Consider the following 12,391-nt stretch of genomic DNA (forward strand, 5'->3'; position numbering starts at 1 on the left):
AGCATGAGGTAGTGCTCTTGATAGCTTTTCTGTTTCCCTTTTTGGGATGTTGGTTTTCTTCTCTGCATGTTCAATTACATGTGCACATTCAGCTGTCATTAGTTCCTGTTCACTGGAGGATGTTTTGCAGAGCTTTTTACACAGCATTCATAATACTCTTATCCATGATTTGGATTTCTTACTGACAGCAAAAGTTCCATCTTTTTGCTGCCATTTTATTCATTTTATAGCTCTATCTAGATCAATTGCAAGTTCTATAGTGGAAGTTTAACACTTTGGTTGAATTTTTTCCCTTCCAATTCATTTGTACATTGAATTCTATTCAAATTTAGATGTATTTGTACTGTTTTTAAGGCATTTAAAAATGTAAGCTCCTCATTTATCAGAGTTTCTCTAATACTTGCTTTCTTACATTGTTGTCATAACTCTCACCAAATTTTTTGTTGTTGTTGTCCTCACTTCCCTCTGGAAAAATGATTGTTGTCTTTTGACTATGCTTACCAGCTCATCTGTGTTTCAGAGATAATCATAAAATCAGCAAAGTAATCATAATCATGAAAATAATAACTTGTGTTACTGCACTCAGTTACCTGTGTTAGTAGTGAGAGTGTATGTGTGTAGATGTGGGTGATGAGGAGATGAGTGTCTGTGGGAGTGTGTATATACATATTAGTTTCACATGTGTGATGCATGGGCCCGCATCTACTTTGCCTCTTTTAAAAATTCCTCTGTTTCTATTGTAACTGCTGTGAACATCCCATTCAGAGATACTGCTATCTCTGGACAGGGGACAAAAATACAGAACTATTTATAAAAGCTAACTTCAAGCCACCTTTGTTGTCGTTTGCTTCCCGTGAAAGGAGATACGAGGAGATAAATCTGATGAGCTTTCTCTGCACAGTGTGGAACCAGCTGCTCTCCCAGTACATGAGTGTGTCCCCATGCCTCTGCTGTGCCTGTGCCACAAGCCTAGGGCTCCATCTTTGCTCTCTGACAGTCCAACTGTGGTTTCGCCTTGCTCTAGCTGCCCTCAACCCTCTATTCAGTGGAATATCCACAGAATAAATATCACCTAAACTTAGATTGTAACATATTTTCTTGTGACCTCACCAAGGGCATGTGAGGGATAATTCAAACCAGGTTCCATTTCACCTTGCTTAGACTGTTGTCTGTAAGAAGGGTAAAACTTGCTGTTGGCACAAAGGGTACATCTGGGACCTCAGTTCTTACTCCTCATTTCAAACATACATAGAAGTTGGCACAAGACTATTGGGGATAAAAACTTTCTGTTTGGCTCTTGGATGGATTTTCTTGATGGTATGCTAAAATGCAGTCTCTGGTGTTTGGCACAGATGTCAGAGAAAAGAAATAACCAATAATTTATTTCTTTTACTATTAATTCATCTGGTTATTGATCTAGTTTGAGTTTGGCTCCAGCTCTGCCCTTCAGCAGCTTTTGTAAACAATTTATTTCTTATCTACGTGAGTCAGGATTTAACTTTCCCCCTCTGTGCTATAAATTACACCTGTGCCTGTAGTACCATGCTGATGCCCAGGATTTAGTGAGAAAAGGAGGGAATTTGAGCTCACTGTTTTATCCTGGAAGGCTTTGCCTTTTCCATTACTCAGGTTCCACACTGAGATATCTTCCTCTCTGCTCCTTCAGTGCCTTTACAGACAGAAGAGCAGCCTGAAAAAAAATTCATTTCCTACGTTTTGGAATCTATCTTTCACTCTACCTTCTTCAGTTTTTACAGTTATGTTTTAATTAGCATTTAAAGGTAAAGTCAGGAAGGTTGAAAGATTCCTTATGTAAGAAACATAAGCAAATGTTGAAGCAAACGACTGACTACACTCAGGGGGTTATTAATATGAGGTGAGTTTACTCAAGAAATTCTAGGATCAGGCCCATGATACTGAATTTGATTTAATTCACTCATACATAATGATTACCCACAGCTCTAAGCAGATGTAGTAATGCCTACAATTACTTGCAGATCATTTTTTATTATGATTAAATATGTACATGATATTCCTGAGGCAGCAGTTTTTAATATTCAGCTTGCTCCCCTCCCTCACCAACACTGACTGTGTACAAGGTTAGAGGCACATCCTCAGTGCAGCAATGAATAGCTTTCTGCCATGAGCAACTGTTGGTTCTGGTTGGAGTCCAATGGCTCATGCATTTAATGTTCAAAGCTCACCTTTGGAGCATCAAAGTTGCATGTGTGTATGTTTTCAAAAGTGTTTAAATTGTGAAGCCCCCACCAGCTTCAAGAGAGCACTCTCAGAATAATGCAAATGAAACTGTCACCTGTAATATGCCTCAGTGAGGATGGACTAAAGCAATGGAGTGGCCAACAACCTGTCCTATGAGTTTGGAGCTTTCACCTCACTCAGGCTGGTTTCCTGGAGCCAGCAGATTTCTGCATTCTGCTCTTGGTTCTGCCGGAGTCTCCTTGCGTAAGCTTAGGGAAGTCTGCACACTGCCTTTTAATTTATTCTTTTGTGAGATGAGACTAGGAGTTAATTTGAGAGCAGAAAGACTTGCTGTTTGGCTTGAATTAAGTTGTGTTAGGGAATGTTGAGGATATGCAAAGGGTCTTGTGCTTCTGGGCATATGAGAGAATAGGATTATTCAAACAGGGCATTTGCCATATGTTTGTCATTCATGTGTGATGTTTGTCTCATCTTTTAGATTAAGCACAGCAAATACTGCAAATAGCCCCAATGGAGATAAATATAACTGAACATTAAGATGTTATTTTATAAGCATCATTGTTCTATATTTTTGGTAAAAATTCTTACTGACAATTGGAGGCCAGGTTAGAGAAAATGAGATTATCTCTGTCTTTGACTAGCTGAAGATTTTCTAATTAAAAGAACAAATATTGTCAGCTGTCTCCTTCCTCAGTATTCCCATTTCAGCAAAACGATATTTGTCAGAAAATACTGACCACTTCTGACTGTGATTCTTTATCCACATAGGGAGGATCATTGCATGAAACAAAGACATCTGTTACAGTCCTTGTCATCTGTGTTTGTTTCTGGGTTTTTTTTCCTGATGAAAACCATGACAACATCTCTGGTCATACTGAGGCATATTTTAAAAGCAATGAATTGTGGTTAGGAGGTGAAAAGTTATTTGCCTGTAGCCTGTCTACTCAGCTGGGTGACCAGGAAAGAACCTGTTAAGGGACATTTTGCTTCATGTTGCTTCATGGCTTATAGTGTTGATTTCTAATTTACAGTAATTTTAGGCATCCTCTTGATTGAGGGAGATGACCTAAAAAAACCCCTGGAAAATTGCTACTCACAAATGCTTCCTTTTGTTAAAAGCGTTACTTTAAACTACTGCATTGCACCTAAGGCACCGTGATAATGGAGCAGAAAGAGAAAAAAAGACTGATTCACAGAAAAAAAAGCCAAATTCTAGGTATAGGAATTAATTCTTTGCATAAAGTGGGTGAAAGGAGTGTCAGTACTCTTAACATTTAAATTGGTCTTAATGATTAGCTGCAGTAATGTGCAGGAGCAGTGGGCTCTGCATTGATCATGAGAAGACAATGCACATTGCTCAATGCAGATGAATGATGTTGCAGAGTGACAAGTTGATGTCTTTAGATTGAACAAAGCACCTTGTGTTTTATAACTTGGCATACGGTCAGAAGGGGTCACCATGATCTGCAGTGCCTAGTGGTGTGCTTATAGCGAGATGGGTAAGAGCTGACATGATACTCAAGGTATGGTTTTATCAAAAGTCATTGACCACTTTAAGGGACACTCTCTTAGCACTATGCATAGCAAGCCAGGCATAACTGCAAACCAGAAGGCCATTTGTCATAAAGATTATTACTAGGTGGTTAAGCACTTGAAAGGCTACCACTTGATGCAAGACCTTCCCTATAAAAGCTTGGCTATAGGTCGGTAATTTGCCAATATTCCTGGGTCAGTAGAAAGCAGCTTAAGATCAGAAATAATAATAGAACATTTTAGAGCTGATGGTACAATGCTAGCAGCAGGGGAAGTATTAATAATTTTCATGGTAAAAAGACCCTATCAGGTTTGGGGACGAAGGGCAAGGGGGGAGTCACAAAGGAATCCAGTTGAAGATATACTTCAAAAGACTTCATTAATACAAAAGGAAAGATTAGCCCAAGAACAAAAGAATAGGAGAGGAGTTGGCAAGTATAAAGCCTGTAGAAGCGTTATAATAGTGTCATACATGGGATATTGAGTAAGAATCTAAATAGAAATTAAAACATCTTTAAACTTTTCAGACCAATAAGGTCATTAAGGATATTCTCCAAGAGCTAAAAAGAGGGTTTTTTACAGGATGTTGCTGTAAAACTTAACTTTCACTTTTGAACACAAATGCAGCCCTGTCATGAGAAGTGATAAGAAAAGCAGCAGAAGACATAGCCAGAAGTCGTGCAGGGAGCTTACAGCTGTTTTCATACACGGTCTAGGGCTGAGTTCTTCAGTTCCTTGGGAATTTCACTGCTTTTGTGAGACAACAGCAATTGTAATTCTTTCTTCTAGGGCTTAGAATGTCGTCCAAGAGCTTAACAAAACAACGTGAAGGAAAGCTCATTTGCTTGGCTTTGTATGCAAGTTCACATTTGAAACTGAAGAGCAAACAGTGCCATGAGATACCCATTGTGGCTCATGAATGGAAAATGAATTATGTTGTTCAAGTATCATGTTCACTTGCATATTTCCACGTTGCAAAACAATGGCTTACAAAATACTGCACGCAGCGTGCCTATAATTTTGGGTTGCAGTTGAAGGGCAATTTAGTAATATTGTGCCCGAAGGCTCCAGGCAGCACTGACACAGTTTTGGCCCCTTGTGATGATGCTTTCTGAAGTCACAATAAGGACCTGGTTTATGTCCCAGGGAGCTTACAATCTAATTGAAGAAAAGATCCAAGAATGCTGATGATGAACAGGAAGGAAAAGAATAGGTAAAGGGAAGAGGAGAATATCCATTTACCTACTGGTAGTAACAATACCTCTCCTCTTTATGTTGTGCTTATGTTGAAGCACTGTAAACCACCAGTCTGCAACATTCATGCTAGATGAACAAGGTGTATTCATTTGGGGGTTCTGCAGCTCATGTTCACTGAGCTCTTCGATTAGTCTAGGTGACTATAATTTCTTTTGGATGGAGGGAAAAGTGTGCATCTCAGCACAGATGCTCTGTTAAATATCATAGGAGTAGGACATGGGTAAACTGTAGCCCAATGTGTTGAGGCTTTTCTGCCATCAGGTACTCTGTCAGTGCCAGTGTGGCTGGTAGGAAGGGGCAGTTGGAAATGGTTGAGATGACGTCTGCTCTTGGAAGGAGCAGAAGGAGTTTGAAGGAGCATCTTCTTCCCATGCTGCTGGTAGTCCAGTGCAAAAGCTGGTTTGCTTCTCTCAGAAGAAGGCAAAGGCTCTCCTGTGTGCAAAATTTAGGTTAACAGAATATCCTTCTGGAGTGAATGAGTGAGAGGCAGCAGTTGTGTTTAGTAGACCCTGTTAATTGCCTTCTTTTCTCAGTGTGTGCACATTTTCCAAGAGAGACACTTTTAAGCCCATATTGCAGCTCTGTAAGCAATTTTGACCTATTCTCCTCCTCCAGCAACATCCTTATTTCTGTGTAGGCCCTTCTCATGTCTTGACTATTTCGGCCCACTGTTCATTGTTTGCGGGGGTACTGTATACACACTATTTTCAATTGACTATCCAAACTAAATTACTGTTGCTGATTTGGTTACACTAAAGCCTGTTCTGTTATCAAACAAATTTGCTGTCAAATGAAAGATCAATGTTATTGTCCTACCTCGTGGATTAAAAAGAGTATTTATTCTAATTAAACTATCAGGAAAAGCACACAGAATGCTCTAAGAATGGGCATTACTTATAGTCTTAGCTGTTAACAAATGTCGTACATCTGATTTGAGATTAAGGTACAAAGGAAGAATGATTAGAGTTCAATGAATTCAATAGGATCTGAGGACCAAGGTTACAGAAAAAGGCAGTAGTTTAAGACATGCCTAGAGAAGGTAATTTACTATGAATGACTTAAAAACATAAAATCTTTCAGTGATGCAGTTCTGGATCAACCGCATAAAATGATGATGATTGCCATTATAAATGGTTCTGAAGATGGACCTATCTTATGTACTTTTTTGCTCTTATGAGTAAATGTGTATATAAGATTTCTTCCAAAATTAGAATGCATGGCTATCAATCATTTATACTAAGCACAGGTAGTCCTGTTCACCCGTCATGACATAAAGTGCATTTATTGCTTTCTGAGCAAGCTGCAGTAAGATGCTTGCTTTTGTTGTGGAATGTGGGCTTGCTGTGTTATTACTGAACATTTTTTTTTTTTCCTGACTTAAGTTGTAAGGAAACTGAAAATACTCAGTTGGTTTAACTCAGTCTCATAATACACCATGCATAGCTGTATATTATCTTTAGGCTTTCTTAGCTTTACATACAGTTGGATAAGTTTTGGCTCCTTCTGTCTAATGCTGTTTCCTCTAATGGTTGGAGAAATGGAGCATTATACTATGTAACGTGTGGGGGTCACATTAATCACAGAAAATTCTTTTAATGTCTCAGAAGTAACTGTCAAACTGGACATACTGAATCTATTTAAACTAAAGCATGCCATTTTTTATCTACAGTGATCTTTAATTCACATAAAAGGGTCAAGAAAATGTGATTAAGTGACAGTTTTAAAATGTACTATAATATTAAATAGCTTGATTAAGTGACAACTATAAAATGTAATACAATATTAAGTATCTGGCTATGTCCCAAAAGAACTTTAAAGTATTTTGAATGGTTTGGGAATTCTCTAGCCCATCATGAATTACAAAAGAGCATTTTTATTAAAATAAACAGGTGAACTCAGAAAAAAAACCACAACAAAACCCAAAAACCAACAGAAAATGTCTCGTCATGCTGCAAACAATGTCAATCCTGGCTTCAAATTAAAATGACTGCCTTTCCAAACAAGATCTGAAGGAAACAAATAGGACTCCTTCTAATGGTGCTGCCCCCCTGAGACCACAGAAACAAAGAACCCTCTGGCTGAGGATGTGCACAGAATAATACAGTGGGTCAGGTTAAGATTTTTTCATGTTGTGTGGGTAAATAAGTAAATTCATCTTCTGCTTTCCTAGCTTTTCAGGTGTAAACTAGATGTACAGTGATGTGTTTGACACTCTGCTGAGTAAAACCCTCCAAAATTTCCAGCAAACTGCTGTTTGTCTGGTATGCCTTGTCCTTGTTTAGGAGGCTGAGTGTGCTGTTAGGCTTGAAAGAAAAAATCAGTGTGAGAAAAGTGCACTAAAGCAAGCACCTCGATCAGAATGTGGCCTTTGTGACTGTGAAAAGCATGGACTTTGTAAAGAAAAGAGAGGTGATCAAAGGGGAAAAGGTGATTTTCCAGTATGTTTATGGAGAACTGCATTAACAGTTCCTGTGCTGGAGAACCAAGAGAAGACGTGATGCTTAGCAGCTCACTCTCCAACGTGCAGAGTACTGAAAGCTAGACCTGGTGTTCAAAGTGCTGAAGAGATTTGGGGCTGGCCTTCGTAAGGAATGCAGGCCACCAGTGCACATGTCTACGTGAGCATGAACAGGTTTGCATGAACTGGGGAATGCTGTCATCTCACTCCCCTCTTTGTTACCAGAGTTATCTTTTTCTAATCTCCTGTCTACCAGAAACTGCATGGTTCACACTTATCCCCTTGTGATTTGACTGCTGTTTGGTATTTTAAATTCCCTTAGAATTTTTCCTCTAGATAAAAGTAGCAAATTTGCTGAATTTGGGTGTGAACATTTTGAAATGCTGCTCTATAACAGGTCTAGTTGTTCACTTTTATCTGCTCTTGCTATTTCCTGGGTTTTTCCTTGAAAGCATCCAAATCTATCTGAAGCTCAGCAGTTCTTATGATAAGATACTTGAAGCAGAGTTTGAGATGAATGGAATGAATTGATAGGAAATGTCCACAAATAGGGTAATGTTGTTTGCTTATTGAATATCATCTGATTCCAGATTAATAGGAACTGTAGCTCATCTGGTGAACTTCTTTGCATGTGTCTAATGTGGTTCAGGGTATAGAACCAATTTCTCTTCTATGTGGATTCATATACAGAACAAATTCAAAAGGGAAAAAACTCCAATAATGTGCTGGTTCTGACCATAGAAGTCTGGACTTTTTTCAGATGCTAAACAAATTTTAAGGTACGCTTTCAATTTCTTCATGCTGAGCATTGCTTGCCTTTTGCATTTTTTACAGGGCCTGCATGTGGAGAATGGGTATGGTTTTTCTTTAAATATTGTGAGCCACTCTGGAGTTGCAACACTATCTGTCACAGATGAAAATACTATAACTATGTTTCTTTGTAATCCATTCATTGGTTTATGGACCCGAAATCCTCAGGAGATGGTCACAAATCCACATAATGTTCTTACATGCTGGCTTTTGCATTTGGATCTGTGATGTAGCTGACAGATGTGCAAAATCCCATCTAGCCAGATATCTCCCTTCTGACTACACAATCCGAGGAGATCGAGAACACACGTTATACTAGTTAATGTCTGCCTTGAATTTCTGCTAATAATTTTCACTCTTGATCTTCTGGTTTCAGATGCTATCCTATGAATTAATTTTTAAACAATAATCTTCATTTGTTCTAGACAACACATAAACTTTTGCTTTCTCAGAAATGCAGCAATTAAGTGACTTGTCAGCTCAGTAAATAATACAGCACACATGAAACTCAATATGCCAACCACTCTGCTGTGAAATTTTAAATACAAACTTTTATGTTACTGATGTGAGAAACAAAGGAATTGTCATGGCAGATGGACTGTAAGATACATCAAGACTTGTATGGCTTGTTCAGAAATGTCCAAGAGCAGAGGCTCAAAAAAAAAAAAAGATCTAGAAAGCTGGAATTTTGGTCTCTGCCAGTCAATGTTGAGTTTCAATACTAAAATTTAACTGTTGTCTTTGTAAGGGGAGGCGCCACACTTTTTGCTGGAGTCTCAGAGCCACCAGCAGAGATGCTGCAATCTGTGGACTCTGCAGTGGGCACAGTTACCTCTTGTGATTGGGCTCCTGGGTAGTGTAACTCCTTAAATATTTGCATTTAAACATGCCGTGTCTTGTCTGTTGCAGACTTAAAGTACTTGGCTTGTGTGGGTAGAAGTTGCCCTGAACAGCCACCCACTGGCACTGGAAAGTTAAGTTTTGGAGTAGAATTGTTTATGGCATTAAAATATCCATTTCTAAAGTGGACAGAAAAAAAATAAAAAAACCAACCAAACCCCCAGAATTCATATTGAGATTTCAGGAACGATGCTGATCCCAAGTAAAAGAGAGAACCAAATTGTCTCAATCTCTCCTTAAAACAAGAATCCGTGCATTGGCTGGGATCACCAAAGTTGGTTTATAGATATTTGAAACAAATCTAATCGTGGGAAATATATTGTATTTTTTTAGGTAATATACATGGCTTCTAGAAAATCCTGAAGTCATATTGATAGTGTTTTGTGGGGTCTTTTTCATCAGCAGCTTATTTTCTCAGAGATACTTTACGCATATAGGCAGAAGTGGGATATCTGACATGCTGGTTTATTTTCACACAACTCCCTCTGTCTCCAGTGTCACTTGCTGGGGATAAATGTAATCCTATGGAAGAATATGTGCTTGCTCCACAGGAGGTATTAGTATTTCAACAGGTAAAAGGTCCTTCTAGGTGGCTTATTCCGGAGTAGACAACTAACTGTCTGGCTAAGCAGACGCAGCTTATGAAGAATTAGCATCAAGGTGAAAAGAGAAGCCAGCAGAGCACAGCTCCACCCAGCATTGGGTTGCTAGGGGAGTGCAAGCAGAGGTGAGGACAGGATCCATGTGTCGGGATTGTACCCCATCAGGTCAGATCCATATATGAATTACCAAGCTGCTGTACTTAGCATCATGCATATTTCTGTATGGGAAAAGCAACGTAACCTGTTTCTTTTGCAGCCAGTGATGAGTTTGTTGGTAGCACAGTATGGATGTTCACTTTCCAGGCAGCAAGGAAAGATAAATACCTAACAAGTAATAGTCATGCCCTTCCAGTCAAATACCTGTCAGCCAGGTCTTGCATTTTTCCAGGGCTAATTAGGATGATATTGAAAAATATGAGCTCCTATCCTTGAGAATTTTGAAGCAAATTGAAATCCGTGCTGGGTACCTGATGTACTTGCTTTAGCTGACTTGCTAGCAGCGTGTAAATTATTTTAATTAGAACTTGTATTTGATACTCTACAGGACTTGATCCTGCAATGCTATAGCAGTTGAAGTGCCTGAGATTTGCTTGCAGGGTGATGTCCCCAGGTTTGTGGGAGCGTTTGAAACTGAACTGAGCTGGAAAAGTCTGATCCAAAAGCCTTTGAAAAAGCCTTTTATTGTTTTGGGTTCAGAATGAGATATTTGTTTTGACTAACTCCATCTTCTCCTTCAGTACTTTTCTGGTTTCTGTTTTATGTATTCTGAGTTCAAATGGATCTGATAAAATTCTTCCCAAATGTTCTTTCCTCTGTGAATTGACTGTTTCAAATCTGAGTGATATTACTTCTGACTGGCCACATAAGTCACCTGCTGGTGTTTCTATACTGCGATTGGATGTATAGAAATATTCTTCCAAAATAAATAATGGCATTTGCTTTGACATTTGTTTTCTGCAAATGTTTGTGCCAGGAAACCAGATTGTATGGCTAAGGCGAATGAATATTTTTATCTGCATTAGTCACCCAAATCTAATTTTAAATCTCTAAGGAAGAGAGAGGTGGGAGTTTGCCTAACGTGCTCATCTTAGTTGAAGATGTATGTTAAGGGTCCAAAGTCAGATCCTTTTAAACAGGAATAAATAAGCTAAAATATAAATTGAGAAGATTTTGACATTAATAGTAAGAAATGATTTTTTTTTAATATATTTTCTTTCTTTTGACTTCTTTTGGGTGCTATTGACCAAGGTTGCTGAAATGTCAGTGGTGGCCTTATTAAAATAATAGATGCTGGAATTTTCAAAGGGACCCAAGAAAGGAGAGCCTCCATTGAAATTCTATGGAGTAGCCTGTATTGTCAGAATCTTGCATTATAGTCTGTTTTGTGAATGCGTTTTTGAGGCTGTGTTGTACTGCAGACATACATATTTATGGCTGGGGCTCTGATCCTGCCTTTGCTTATGCATGTATCTAACTTAAACACATGTGAGTATTCCCCTTGGCTCCAGTAGGGCTATTTGCATTCATAAAACTAAGGATGCATCTGGGTTTTTTTCATGGAACTGTTAATAATTCTACTGTATTGAACTGCAGATACAGTTTTGTGGGTGAAAAACAGCACCTCTACCTGGGAAGACCAGGTGATGTATCAATTTCTGCTTCTGTGACCTTCATTTTTATACATAGCACATACTCCCAGGACAGCAAACCTGAGCTGCTACACCACCTCGGACACACTGACCATCTATTCATTCATTCCCTATGAATTTTTTATAGCCACTGTCTTTGTAAGATACAAAGCAAAGAGACAGATGCAAAGTTGGCCATCAGTTTTCTAATGGAGCGAGAGCATAATTAATCAGAAATAACACCTAAAAATAACTGGTGCAGAAGGGTATTTCCCAGGGAAGTAATGTAGCCTCCTCGAGATGTAAGTCAACTTGTATTAATCACAGAATAAAATTAGTGACAGTTTGCCTTTACAACCTTTCAGACTGGTTAGCCAGCAACTTTCTACCTTATTATTCAGTTTTGTGGGCTTTTTGATAAGGACAAGTGGAATATTAGGCCAGAGATCAGAAGTCACCGTGTCAAACAAATGCTGGAAAACTATTCTGCTGTTGATGAAAGACAAATTATCCGCATGGAGACAGGAACGGAGTGTCATCAGAACAGCAAGTGTCGCATCCCCTTGACAGCTATCACAGGATTATTAATGTACTGCAAGGAGGCATCAGGGCTGAGTTGTAGTGTGAAAACTGTTTTGTGTTTACTGCCATTAGTGAGAAGCACTAAATGGGGTCATAACTTTCATTTTAAACTGTTGCAAAAGATCGCTTTTTGAAAGTTGACTGAGAGTGGGTGCAAACCTGGAACTGCTCTCATTAGCTTTTTAATGGGTCTGTGACAATACCATAAATAAACACAGGAATAAGCTAGTGCACTAATTATATATTTTTTGTGGCTCGAATATTGTGTCTGATCTCTGTGGCCATCTTACTCTGGGAGCAACCTTGCGTTATTCATTGTTTATCCCACAGTATTCATAGCAGACAGATAGGGCAATGTATTGGACAATCTCATCTTACCACATTTCACTTTTTTTCTAACA

This window comes from Phaenicophaeus curvirostris, chromosome 2 (assembly GCF_032191515.1).
Source record: "Phaenicophaeus curvirostris isolate KB17595 chromosome 2, BPBGC_Pcur_1.0, whole genome shotgun sequence".
In the NCBI taxonomy this organism is placed as follows: domain Eukaryota; kingdom Metazoa; phylum Chordata; class Aves; order Cuculiformes; family Cuculidae; genus Phaenicophaeus; species Phaenicophaeus curvirostris.